Genomic DNA, 14,391 nt, shown 5'->3' on the forward strand with positions numbered 1-14,391 from the left:
CTTACCACGGGTTACTGGCAGGTGCCCTTGACTCCCAGTGCTAGAGAGAGGTCAGCCTTTGTGACTCCTTTGGGCTTGTATGAAAACACAAGGATGCCCTTTGTGATGAAAAATACTTCAGTGACTTTCCAGAGGCTGGTAGATCATATCCTAGCAGGAGCAGGAGGGTTTGCCCTTGCCTGCCTAGAAGATTTTGCTATCTACAGCCATTCCTGGCAAGAGCACCTTCAGCATTCAGGGAGGTGCTGGGCAGAGTACAGAACGCAGGGTTGACCATTAAGCCCAGCAAATGTCAGGTGGGTAAGGCGGAGGTCTCCTACGTGGGACATAGAGTGAGGAGTGGTAAGATCAGGCCAGAACCTGACAAAGTGGAAGCCAATCAGGCATGGCCTGCACTTGTTACCAAAAAGCAGGTGGGGGCATTCTTAGGGCCAGCAGGATACTATAGAAAGTTCATCCCCAGTTATGGTACCATCACTGCTCTTTTCTCAGACCTGACAAGGAAAAATAGACCAGATAAGGCTTTGTGGACCACAGCATGTGAGCAGGCATTCCAGAAGCTTAAAGAAGCTTTTGGAGGACCCCCTGTGTTAGCCAGTCCAGATTACAGCAAATAAATTCTTGTGGAAGTGGATGCTTTGAACCATGAAGTGGGGGCTGTACTTAGCCAGATTTCTTCAGGGTGAGAAGAGCATCCAGTGGTTTGTCTCAGTCATAGGCTCCAACCCAGGGAGGAATGCTATGCAGCTGTAGAAAAGGAATGTCTAGCCATAGTGTGGGCAGTGCAGAAACTTCGGCCTGATCTGTATGGAAGAAAATTCACTGTAGCTACAGATCACAATCCCATAACATGGTTACACTGAGCCAGCCAGCAAAATGCCAAGTTGTTAAGATGGAGCCTAGGGTTGCAAGCATATGATATGTCAGTCAGTATCGCAGTGTGATTAGCAATGCCAATGCAGATAGGCTCTCAAGACAGGGAATGGGGTAAGGTATCCTCAGATAGACCGAACCCTCTCAAGCAACATTTCATAAGGGTCACTTGAAAAACTAGCTTGAGTTCTTGAGGGGCTGGGGGTGAGAAATGTGAAAAACTGAAAGGCTACCAGCCCAGCTAGATAGAATTTTATAGATAATTCTATGTCATTGTAAATATTAATATAATCCACATGCTGTTTTACAAATGTAAGAAAACTAAATGTAAGAAAAACTGTGTTATATGTTCTGAACTTCAAAAATGGAACCACAGTGCACCCTGGTGGAAGAAAGCTGATAAAGTAAAGCATTTTATGACTGTTTGTCCTCAGGGCTTGGAGACAGGATGTCTGGATGAAGGAATTTTTTCGATTGTCTTAGGACAAGAGTTAATTGCTAGATTTTATTGTATAATGCATTTTATTGCTGTGGCTTCCTGACCAGGTGCAAACTTACTAAGAAATGTAAATTTAGAGTTTCTGGTAGTCTGGAAGCCAGAGAAGTGTCAAGAATGATGTAATTTAAAATGAGTCAGCAGTGATGTATTATCAATTTAAGAAATCTCAAGAGAGAAAGAGAAAGCATTTTGCATTTGTCTTCAGAACTGACAACATCACCAGCACTTGCTTGCTCTCTATGTAAGTAGGACCTTAGACTTTAGTAGTTCTCTTAGAAATAGATAGAAAATAGTAAGTTTAGACTAGCTGTTTTCTATATTTATGTCAGACTATCCTACTGTTTTAAAGATCCTGTGTCTGAACTCTTGATTACCACTGTGTTGAACTGAGGAGATTTGTCTTGTGTTTTTATTATTTATTATTAAATATTTTTTAAACCTTTGAACTGTGGCTGTTTTGTGTAGAGATGATTTAAGCTGTAGAGTACTTGCATGCATTTAGTGATACTGTACTAAGCCACTCCAATAGCCTTAAAAGTTCTGGTCACACTTACTATTTGGATAATAGTATTGCACATTAAAATTGGACACCCTTTGGTAAGGCCCTTATTAATAGCTGATATTAGTGGTTGGTGGCAGTAATTATTACCTTATAGTCTGGGCTGAAAGAGGGCACAGCTGGATAACCTGTGCCAGCCTTCCTCAGGATTGTCTGTGTGTTTGTATATAAACCAAACCATAAATTGTGCGTATGTCAGCTACTTGGACAGGGACATGAAGCACTGGTTGGACAGATGGAGTGCTTGGAGGACTTGGGTTGGAACCCTGGCTAAGGACTCCACTCTATAGCTGTGTCAGTGGGAAGTCTTATTTGAGACTCAGAGGGAAAAGGAGAAACCAGCTTCAGACTGACTCTAATCTTTGTGTGCTTTTAAGGGAAATTGTACTTTACTGTGTGTGTACTTGTTATCCTTCATAATATGCATGCCCCTCACTGGTGCTAGTTGTGAGGATTGAGGCTCCTTGATTACTGGGCCAGTGCATGGGTGTCACAGGCAAAATACTCATTTTCTTATTTTTTCCCTGAATACTTTTGATTTACTGCTTTTAAGTTTTAGGTAATTGCCAGCAGTAACAACGATAATGCATAGAGCATTAATGGTTTTAATTACTGCAACCATAAAGCAGTTGCATAAATGAGTTAGATGCTACAAGAAATATGTATAACTGCAAATATGTATCTATATGTAACTATAATGCATAGTAAAACACAAACTTATCAGTATAGAGTACAGCATCTGTAAACAAATATGGCATGATTATGTGATGACATGCTTTTGTGTATAAATACAAATTTGTATTTTTGAGAAGAGCTGTACGTAAGTACACATATATCTGTCTGTAAAATATAGATGTACATTGTTATGCGTACACTTACAATTATTTTTTCATGTATATAAATGTATACATTTATACACAGACACACACACACACACACACACACACACACACACACACACACACACACACACACACACACACACATGCATTGCCACATAATTTCATGCTCAGTACCTTACTTAATACTTGGAATATGTGCAGGCAGTTTTTGATTTGGTTTGTGTAGGACAGAAATTATTAATTAGTACAGTAGCTGTATAAGACAATAATTTCTTCCACAGTGTTAACTGCATGTACAAGGTAACTGAACTCAGACTGGCATCACTCCCTATCCAGCATAAAGGTTGTGGGAGGGCGGTCGAGATTGCAATGTCAAGTGAATGACCAGCACATACTTTAGTGAAAGATGACCGTTGCATTACTTATGTATACATTTGTAAACAATCCCCTTATATGCATAGACTTATTTAGCAGAAAATTATCAAAGCACACATTATTGTCATGAAGTATATGTACTGCATCCATCTGTAAAAGTACATTTTGTTTAAAGAAGGTTAAATTGAAAGAAAATGAAAATTACTTTCACTTGTTACATTTTTACGTGTACAACTTCTGCCTCTGCTTGAAGAAATGTCACAGTGTGATACTTAAACGGCAACTTAGTTTGCAAACCGTAATATCTGAAAGTAGAATTTATATTGAAAGTGTATGGTAGGATACCAGACTATACACTTTCCCCAAACAGACAAACTGCACACATATAAAAGTGTTGACAATTTCAAGGAAGATGTGCTCCTAATATTTCAACTTGAATTAAATGAAATATTAACACAGTATAAAATTGTCTGTGTTTTATATTTTAGTTATAAATAAACAATGTTTGATGAAACAAGCACATATAGAAGGCAAGTGCTACCATAACAGCAATGCCTTGTAGAGTAATACTAGTAATCATATCAGAAATACTAAGGAAATAAAGGTACTTGCGTATTATTGCAACCAGATTTTGCGACATCTTTTACTTTCTTCACTTTTACTGAAATGGCCTCACTGAAGTGTGATATGGAAGGGTAGAGACTGGCAGAAAGTCTGCTGGGGATATCGGTGGGGGTTTTAAAAAACTATTAAGACTTATAATTTTGAGGTGTGTGAGTAGCGTCCTTTAAAGACGTCAAGCATTCAATTCAGAGATCGCAGTGCTTGCATGTGTGTACGTGTGTTGGGCTGAAAGGAGTGTAGGAGTTAGCGTACGATCTGTGGAATGGATTACTTTGTACTGCAGTTCCTTTTGGTGAAGGAATTCTACTTCTTCAGTGTTATCTTTTTGCTTTTTTTTTGGATGAATGACAGTATTATGAAGGTTAGAAATAGGTTTGGTGGACTTAGGTACCTTCATAATTGAAACGGCTGATAAATAATACAGGTTTGCAAACAGAGATTTCCTACTTCACCGACTACAGCATGTGGAAGGAACACATTTGCAGTAGAATGGGACTCGCTTAACTGACAGGAGATGCTGGCGGTAAAAGGGGAAACCTGTTTTTGAATTTTATTTTTTGAGCCGTTTCAATGATAAACCTTCCTAAAAGTACAAAAACATTAGATAACACATGTCTCTAACCTTCATAACACTGCAGTGCTACTACTTGACCTAAACAGAAGCAACCAGCATTACCACAAAAATCTGGTTGCGATAATACGTAAGTACCGAAATCAAAGTGAGAGTCAGGTGAACAACCTTGCTTTTATGTATTTACAATGTAGCCATAGACAAGATCCAGTGTAACAGCTGTCAACAGTGTAGGAGATTGGCCAGGTTGACTGAAGATAATAATAAGAATGAGTAAAAACCTTAATATTTTCAAAAATAAATGTCAAGTAATAAATGCTGGTTTCAATCATTAACTGGGTTTGTTAATGTATATAACTGCAAGAGTATCTATATGCCAAGATAATATAAGGACTAAAGTGCTTTCAGTACATTATTGCAACCAGATTTATATCAGGCAGAAATGTCAAGTGTATTACCATTTTTAACATTAAAGCAGCACATGTGGTTAGTATCAGAAGACTGCAAATGTAAAAACCACCAACACTTTTTTTTCAATAATATTTTTATTATTTTTCCATTCATAACACAACATTTCACAAGAGTAAGTACAGGTTTTATACAGTTGGTATAAACATTAATAACACTTACATCATATTTACACTATTTACAAGAATGCTTTCAACATTTAGTGGTATTACAAAAGATAAAACTTTCTTTTTTTTTTTTTGTATTACTCTTCCTATCAAGTACTACCACATCTTGTTGTGGGTGATAATTGTGTGTATTATCAATGTAACCTCTATTCGATGATTCATGCAAGTATAATGTTGAAAATTTGTTCCCAAAGTTTCAAACTCATATGTTTTTGGCTATGTTTATTTAATATGTATTTGTGAGCTAAAATATGTTTGATCGCTAAAGTCCTAAAGCCGTTCCATGAAAGCGTAGATGGTGTTAACCAGTTGGTTGCTATGTAAAGTTTTATTAATAAGAAAATATTTATGAGAGTGGATTTCTGGATTTTTGATAAATTATTTGGCGATATATGTAAAATTGTAAATTCCCAATTGAGTGTTGACATTTGGTATCCCATTTTTTGAAGTTGTAATTTCAGTGAATTCCAAAGTTTGAAAACACATTTACAACTCCAGAACATGTGCAGAAGGTCAGCTGTTTCATCCTTACAAAGTGGACACATTTGTGAGTTCTTGGGGTTAATTTTATGTAGTCTAAGACGTGTGTAGTAAGCATTATTATATATCATGAGTTGGGTAAATGTTAGTTTTTGAAGTGTTGTGTATTTTACAGTTAAATTAATCACTTGCTCTATTCTGTAATTGTCTAACGCTGGTAGTTTATCTCTCCAATATTTAGATATGAGTATATCATCGTGAAATTTCAGTTCTTTTATTAGTTTGTATTAGTATGATATAAATTTCTTATTTTGTAAAAGAGTTTGCCATAGTAGGTTGCAATTCCTCAGATCATCTGTATTAATCTTAGTATCATTTAAGTAACCTATACATAATTCTTTAATCTGTCTTAGGATTGTCAGATACATCTTTGGAAGGCCCAACTGAGTTCTTATTTCTTGAGCTGAACAATTTAAATATGGGTGTAAATCTTGAATCATGATATGAGATAATAGTGGAAATTTTTCCAGGTCTATTATTTTATTATTAATTTTCAGATTAGGGTTTTTATGAATGGGCTGTAGAATCATCATATGTTGAAAAAGACCCATTATTTTGAATAGATTCTGTGTTAGTAAAACAGAGTTTTTGAGGGGTTCCATTAAGTTATGTGTTTTGATATTTTCACTATTTAAGAAAGGTTGCGCTTTAGGGTTTATATTCAAACTTTGAATATATTTAAAGTTTAGTTTTACCCAGTGTGGAGACCAACTAATTTCTTGTGAACTGAAATTTGCAATTCTTAGTGTTCTATTTGCATTAATAATCAAGTAGTAATATTCAAAATTTGGAAGGTCTAAACCACCTTTACTTTTTGGTGTCATCAGTTTGTCATATGAAATTCTACATTTTTTTCGGGTCCCAAATGAATCTAGCGAATTCCATGTGAATTTGCTTAAAAAATTTCTTGGGTATTAGTAACTGTGGAGACATAAAAATGTATAATAATCTAGGCAAAATATTCATTTTGATAATTGAAACTTTTGCTAATACTGGTAATTTCAGATTTATCCATCTCTTTAGATCCAGTAGAATGTGGTCCCACTTTTGTTTAATGTTATTAAGATAGAAATTTTTGTTATCTGTGGAGAATATAATTCCTAAATATTGAATTCTTTCTTCAGATTGTATTTGTCCTATCAGTGGTAAAAGTGAGAAGGGTTTTGGTGATTTTAACGGAAAAATGTTTTTTTTTTTTATATTTATTTTATAGTTTGATATTGAAGAAAAGTCTTTAATAGCCAACATTATTTTCTCAGTGTCTGAGACTGGTGTTGCGCAATATATATTAAGATCATCACCGAAAGCTGACAAGGATATTGTTGTGTTAAATAATATTGGAGCATTATGGTATATGTTTTGTTTGATATGTAAGAATAAGGGTTCTAAATATAAGTTAAACAATAAGGGAGATAGGGGGCATCCTTGTCTAGTACCATTTTTAATTTGTATTCTATTAGACCAGGTTTTATTTATATATAGAGCTGTATAAGGACTGTTATATAGTACTTGCAGGGTTAGAATAAATTCTTGAGGAATATTAAAGTATGGTAAAATTTTTAGTAAAAATTTTATGTTAACTCTATCAAAGGCCTTCTGTGCATCTATAATCAGTGCATATATATTTAGGTTATATTGATTAGCATAGGAAATTAATGTGTGTAGAGTTAGTGTATTGTCAGTGGTTTGTCTAGTTGTTAAGAAACCAGATTGTTTATTTGAGATGATAATATCTGTAATTTTTTTCAGTCTGTTGGCCATAATAGATGTTAGGATTTTGGTATCTAAGTTAAGTAGTGATATGGGTCTGTAGTTGTCCGGGTTCTGTAGATCAGTTTTTTCCTTAGGTATGAATATTGTTTTGGATGCAGTAAAGTGAATGTCATTAATTTTGTTGTTCATAATATAGTTTAGTGTATGAGCTAAGATTTGTGCCAATGCACTATGAAATGTTTTATAGAATTCTGTTGTGAGCCCATCAGGGCCTGGAGATTTATGTGGTTTTAGTTTTCTAATTGTAGTTATTATTTCATCAATGGTTATTGGTTCTATTAGTTCTCTTTTCTGTTCCTCATTAATTCTCGGGAAATCAAGTTTTTGAAGAAAATTTCCTCCAATATCGCTTATGTTTAAGTGTTCTTGTTCTCCATATATTTGTGAGTATATGGTTTCAAAAATGCTGATAATATCCTCAGTTTTTGTACAACTTTTATTTTTATATAGTATTTCAGTAATTTGAGAAGGTGTCTTGGATTGATTAATCATTCTTGCTAGCGCCCGTGATGGCGTTTGAATATGGTTAGCATAGTTTGCCATAATTTTAGATTCCTGAAATGATAGGTTGTTGTTGTGAATCATAAAAAGGTCTTTCTGACATTTCAATAGATCCTTTTCCATTTGAATGTTATAGTTTTTAATTAGATCCTGTTCTAATTATTTACTTTTAGCCTCCAATTGCTGGATTTCACTAGTTTGAATCTTCTTATAATAAGAGGCTTTTTGGAGAAAGATACCTCTTATTTGAGTTTTGATTGATACCCATTCAATGTCAGGAGGGTGTTTTTGTTTTCCTAAGTTGGCTGTAGCTATTTTAAGTATGTCTTGAACTTCCTGGATTATGTCCCTTTTAATTAAAAGATTAGGGTTTAACGACCAATTATAACCCCTTATAGGTATGCTACTTTTGGTGTTTTTAGTAATGTTCAAAGTTATTTTGGAGTGATCAGATAGAAACCAAGTGTGCACTGATACTGAGGGGTCAAAATTTTTCAGTTTTTCTGAAATAAGAAAAAAGTCAATTCTCGACCACATTTTATGGCAACTTGAGTAAAATGTAAAGTTATTTGGATTATCTGGGTTGTTACCGTAGGTGAAAGGGTCATATATGTTAAAATCATAGTTTAGTTCATTTAATGCAAACATTGCTTGTTTGTTATATGCTGCCTGTGGACTTGATTTATCTTTCTTAGGATTTTGATATGCATTCCAGTCACCTCCAATTATTATGTAATGGTTTTTATATTGATTTAAAATAGGATACAATGAGGCAAAAAAAACATGTTGGTTATAACAGGGTGCATATAGATTAAACAGTAGAATAGGTTTATCATAGGTAGGAGTTGATAGGATTACATAGCACCATCTGCCTTCTTTATCTGTTTTGGATTCTAGAATTTTATCTTGATACTGGTCCTTAATGATTATAGCTACTCCTGCGCTATTGGTTCTACCCTCATAAGCTATAATTTCTCTTATCCATTTCTTCCTTTTTATTTCTGACCATTGCTCTGTAGTTAAATGGGTTTCTTGGATTAATATGCAGCTTGCTCTCGCCTTCAGAACTACATGTAGAAACAGTTTTTTTTTTTTGATGTTTTGAAGCCCTTTAATATTCCATGAATCTATTTCCCACATTCATGAAACTTTTCTTTCTTTTTGTAGTAGTGATCTTGAATGTTTGTGTACCTGTGTTGGGTTGCAATTATTTCTAAGGAGAATATGATACGAAAGCATTCTTTCATTCCCATCCCTTCCCTGTGCCTACCCACTATACTCCTGGACCAGGAATTAAACAGGCCCTGTCCCAATTTAGATTCTGAAAATATTTGTATTCTTAGTATATGTATACCATAAATGTTAATATTTGAAAGGTAAGGAAAATGTAATAGCCCTGTAACATCTACCCTAATTAATACAAAGTCTAACCCACTCATTCCCCAATAACACTGCTTTAACAATTGCATCTCCTTATATGAGCTTTGAAATGAGTTGTCTAAGATTAGATAACCTTTATAACCCAAACCTGTTCTTAAATTAGTATAGATTACCTCTTTCTAATCTACGTGTTACTAAAAGTAATTGAACTTCTAACAACTGTTTACCTCATTACTCTAGGTTATTAACTGATTATGTCTCGTATTAACACTAAGAGTCTTAACATCTCTTAATTTTCCATCCATTCTATACTTAACAATTGTTTTTAATTACCTATAAGACTCTGATGTATTTTTTAGTGTGCCCTATAAGCATACAATCCTGTGTGATCACGTATCTCCATTTGTACAAACATTTAGGTGGGTACCAAAAAAGATATGTACATTTTACAATACTGGAAGCAATAGTTTCTGATCATAGATTTTTAGTTTATGCACCCACTTTTGTAATTACTGATGTTCTTTTCATCTCATGATGTTACATAATTCAGCAAATCACTGTTTTTGTAACTCACTAGTGAAAATATGAAATTGATAAGCTTAGAACTATTTGGAGATAGTTATATACAAGATACTCTCCACTAAGAGACAGACCAGTTAGAAGTTTAACATTACTAGAACATTTTAATTTATTCCACCAAACTGATTTTAGTATAATCATGTGTAAAAAACAAACTTTAAGTTGTGATGCTAATCACCATTTTATAAAGCTCTGCAAAAAATAAGTAATTGAGTTTGGAGAGTTTAAATGTATATGAAGTGCCAGTATTGTTTCAAAATTGTTTTGTAAGTGTTTTGATTACTTGGCACCTTTATGCTTAAAAACAATATAGTGGCATATATTTGCCACAATGATAGTATTAAAGAAATCCACTGTAAATGGTGTTTTGATTACCAACAGCGAATTACCTCAGAATTTTATACCATTATTTGCTTATTGGAATGAAGGGATAATATAATTGATGCATCTGATACATTTAGCACTGAGGGAGGTTTGGTGTCTGGTCTTGTATGTTTGTGAGTAGCTTGAATTGTTTCAAGTGTAAGTGATTTATTTTATGAGTCACTTTAGTTAAAGGGAATCTACAGGAAAAGTTAGAAAACATGTCTGCTAGTTGTAATGTTAACTACTTGAATAACTGAAATGATTTTTTCTTTTATTTACAGTTTCTTCAGCTTTTATGTTCTTCAACACAGCTAAGCCGGTTGCTTAGCTTCTCGACGGGGGATTAAATCTGTTGTCGGACTTCTGGGAGCGCCACCTCCTCAGAGAGCCCTCAAAAGCCGGAAATCAGTTTACAGTTCCTCGCGTGGGAACGCTGGACAGACCTCAATGCTGTAATTTTCTTAGCGAGGTTCACGTAACTCGCATAGCGAGATTTCAGTTCGCGCCACTTTAAAACTGAGGCCTTGAAGCTGGACAAGGTAAATTCAGGGAAAAGTAAGTCCTCGACTGTTATCACGATATGAAACGGAGTTTGGAAGCCATGCCAGGTCCATCGCAGGGTGCACTCAGCTGTCCAGGTCGGGAACTTTCTTGAAAACCTTCAAAAAGGTAGATTTTGCTTCTTTTCTGTTAGCAACTGTGTATTTAATCCCCTCCACAAAGAATATTAGAGAATTTGGGTATTTCATTTGAAATTTTTGTTTTCTGTCTATCAGAAACTTACAATAGGGGGATAGCAGCTGTCTAGCTTGTCTAACTTGAAGAGGCAGGTCTTGGGTTAGGAAGATTTTGTTATTATTCCATAGTATAGACCCCCCCCATGTTTCTTTGTGTTTGTTAATATTTTGTTAATATCTTGGAAGTTCAGCAACTTGACGTATATTGGTCTTGGTGTATTAGTAGTTTGTGTTTTTCTCAGGGCTCTGTGCGCTCTCTCAGTTATTATTTGGTGTGCTGTTTTGTGGTCATTTAGAAGTGCTGCAAACACATCAGTTATGGAATGGATCAGGTCATTGTGCTGTATATTTTCCGGCATGCCTCTTATGATTATATTATTCCTTCTGGATCTTGCCTCGAGGTCTATGATTTTTGCCTGCATGGTTTGTATGTCTGCTTCATGGGATTCTGATTTTTTGGATAGTAAGGCTATTTTTTCCTCATTTTCCACTAGTTTGGCTTCAGAGTTATCCATTCTTTGCAAGATTTGATTAATGGAAGATCCAAAAGTCTGCAGTTGAATAGACAGGTCTTTAATTGCCTCTTGAATAGGTAGTAAAGCTATTTTTAAATCATCCATGTTTGCCAATTGATCTGTTTTATATATTGTCCCAGATTTTGCACCATCTTGTTGTCTTGCTGTTTTCTGTTTTTTAGCATTTAAATCTTTTTCCGGTGATAGTAACTCAGAGAGTTTGGTTTTTGTTGTTGTGAAGTCCATTTTTTTTTATCTTCTTTGGACATTTGGTGATGATAAAGCGTCTCAATTTGAAGGTGGATTTGCAGTAAGCTCTGAGCACACGGTTCACTTCCTTTGTTTCTCAGTTCCAGTTAATCCTCTACAATCCTGATGTAATTGATGCTTCTTTTATTTTAATTTCTCTTTCTTAGGGTATCTGGAGGTTAATTGTAGTTGTTCACTCAGAGTATTTATTTTGAAAAGGCGCAGGTCTTCTTTCTAGGTTGATTATTAATCAATAAGTTTTGGAGAGCTATGCAGTAGCAGTGTTTACAGAACAGCGGCCATCTTTGCAGTCCCAAAAAACACCAACACTTAATAACAGTACATTGGCTGTTCCCATGCATGCATAAGTACTTACCGGTTTACTATGAAATGACTGAAAATCAAAAGACTGAATCCCAAAAAGACTGAAAATTCAAAATATTGAATGACGGAATTTGCCCCTTCCCCACTGTTGTGCGATCTTGGAGTTGGTATATATATTTAGCAGGGGGTTTGGGGGGCACAGCCCCCCACATGAGGGGAGCAGGGGGGCTTGCCCCTTGCATTAAAAATGTATTCAATATTTTGAATTTTCAGCCTTTTTGGGATTCAGTCTTTTGATTTTCAGTCATTTGATAGTAAACCGTACTTGCCATATATTTCGTTTTAGTTCACTAAAGATTTTTAAAAATAAAAATTAAATAATTTAACAAAATATTCACTGGTAATAAAGACTGGAATGATGTGGAACATTATGTTTGAATTTATTGTGTGCATTTTTCTTTGTCAAGGGCAGCACAGTGGTATAGCAGATAGCATTGTCGCCTGAGAGCAAAAGGTTCTCCAGTTTGATTCTAGACTGGGGTGCCTTCTCTGCATAGTCTGCACATCCTCCCTGTGTTTGCATGGGTTTACTCCCACATTTCAAAGATATGCAGTAGGTAGATTGGATTGGTGCATGCAGGTGTGTGGCATGGAAGGACAGCTGTGGCAGGGCTAGCCACCTGGTGGTGTAAGCCTTGGCTTGAGATGATTGTCATAGTTGAAGTGACACCCTGACCCCTGTTCAAAAATGGGAAAAGGGGTTATGAATGGCTAGAGTTATTCTTTATCTTTATCCCACTTTTTCTCTCTTTCTTTCTATTATTTTAGTTATGCATTCCTTTGGCAATATTTCATTTATTTTTCTTCCTTATCTATTCATTTTTCTGCAGGTCCAGAATCCTTTAGGATCATCCCAGCCACATACCTACCAGGTTTGGGAGTGTTCAACCTCTGCCTGTTTCAGGACATCCTCACAGAGTCGAGGTGGTGGCACTGGTCCTGTAGGCACTCTGCATGTGGCAGCCTGGCAAGCCTCACTGAACAACAGGTTCAAGACTGTATTGAGAATGTGATGGAGACAGTCATGAACTGACATCCTTAGCCAACTGAGGCTTCTTTTCAGTGGTTAGAAGACGCACTGACCCAGCCGGTGCTGACTAGTGTGCCACCACAGTCTCCTTTCCCCTCAACATTGGGGTCCTCTACTGCCACACCATCAGTCAGTGGAAATGTTTGATGCCTTGTGGAGCAGGCACATTTATTAGGATGGACTTCACTTCACTTTCTTCTTTCAATTATCCTACCACCTACACCTTCATATCTACTTCCCACTCGTAGTACTCTCCTTTATAAAAAAAAAAACAGTTTGAAAAATAGGGGGTCTACCCGCCACCAAAAATATATTGGCTCTCCTCTCACACCTCTGTAAGCACCATCCTCTTGATGTTTTCCTTCAGTATTCCTCTCTTTGTTATGTCTTCCCCTTTTCAAAATTTCCTGTCCCCTCATTTCCATTCTTTTAAGAAATCCACCTGGGTGTCCAATAAGGATGCCACTATAATAAACATTTTATACCTCTTTATAGTTTTTAAATATTCATAATAAAAGCTGCTCTGTCTGCTGGTCACTTTAATTCTTTCAAGCATGACTGGTTATAGCCATGTTCATCTGTAATATTCATGTCTATAAGAAAGGCTTTCACACAGTCTTTCACATACTTAATCCTTTCTTTAAAGCTGTGTAGCTTAAGCCATGGGTACAAAATATTTTTGTGCATAACTGCAGATGCTTATAGTTTTTACTTTTGCCATAAGTAGGCATGATTTTTCAAATGACTTCCCATTTACTTAACACAAATAACCTGCCCTTGCTGTATTATATATAGACATAGCAGTGCTCTTTACAGATAACCTGTAACAAGTGTGAATTCATAGACTATGAATAGTGACCCACTATTTCAGTTAAGTGTGCTGAATGTTTTGAATATTTGCTGATAAGTGTTTTTAGTAAGTTATAGCTCGTCTTGTTTCAACAAGTGCTTGTGGTCTTTTGACACGTTACAAACTTTTAACAGCATAAATGTGAAAACAAAGACATGCTTAAATGATTTGAAAGCAAAAATTAGACCTGTATTTCTGAGATCTTCCTTGACAAATGCATTCTGATTTTTCCATATGGTCATTTGCCACTGCATGCTGTAAGGCACTGGCATTTCTGAATCAGAATATCATTTTTTTGTAGGCATTGTGTTGGGAAGTAAAATACATGTAGAGTTGAATTAAGTTTTGATAGCCATGCATTTTATAAGCATTGGTGAACTATTTCTTTGAATGTATTTGCAATTCATTGTATTTTATATTTTTGGATGCAAATATTAAGTTCTAAAAATAAGTAACTATAGTGTCTTCTACTAATATTCTAGCTGTTTGCTACCTAAGGTAAATATCAT

The sequence above is a fragment of the Protopterus annectens genome, chromosome 3.part0 (assembly GCF_019279795.1).
Source record: "Protopterus annectens isolate FY-2018-M chromosome 3.part0, PAN1.0, whole genome shotgun sequence".
Lineage (NCBI taxonomy): Eukaryota > Metazoa > Chordata > Ceratodontiformes > Protopteridae > Protopterus > Protopterus annectens.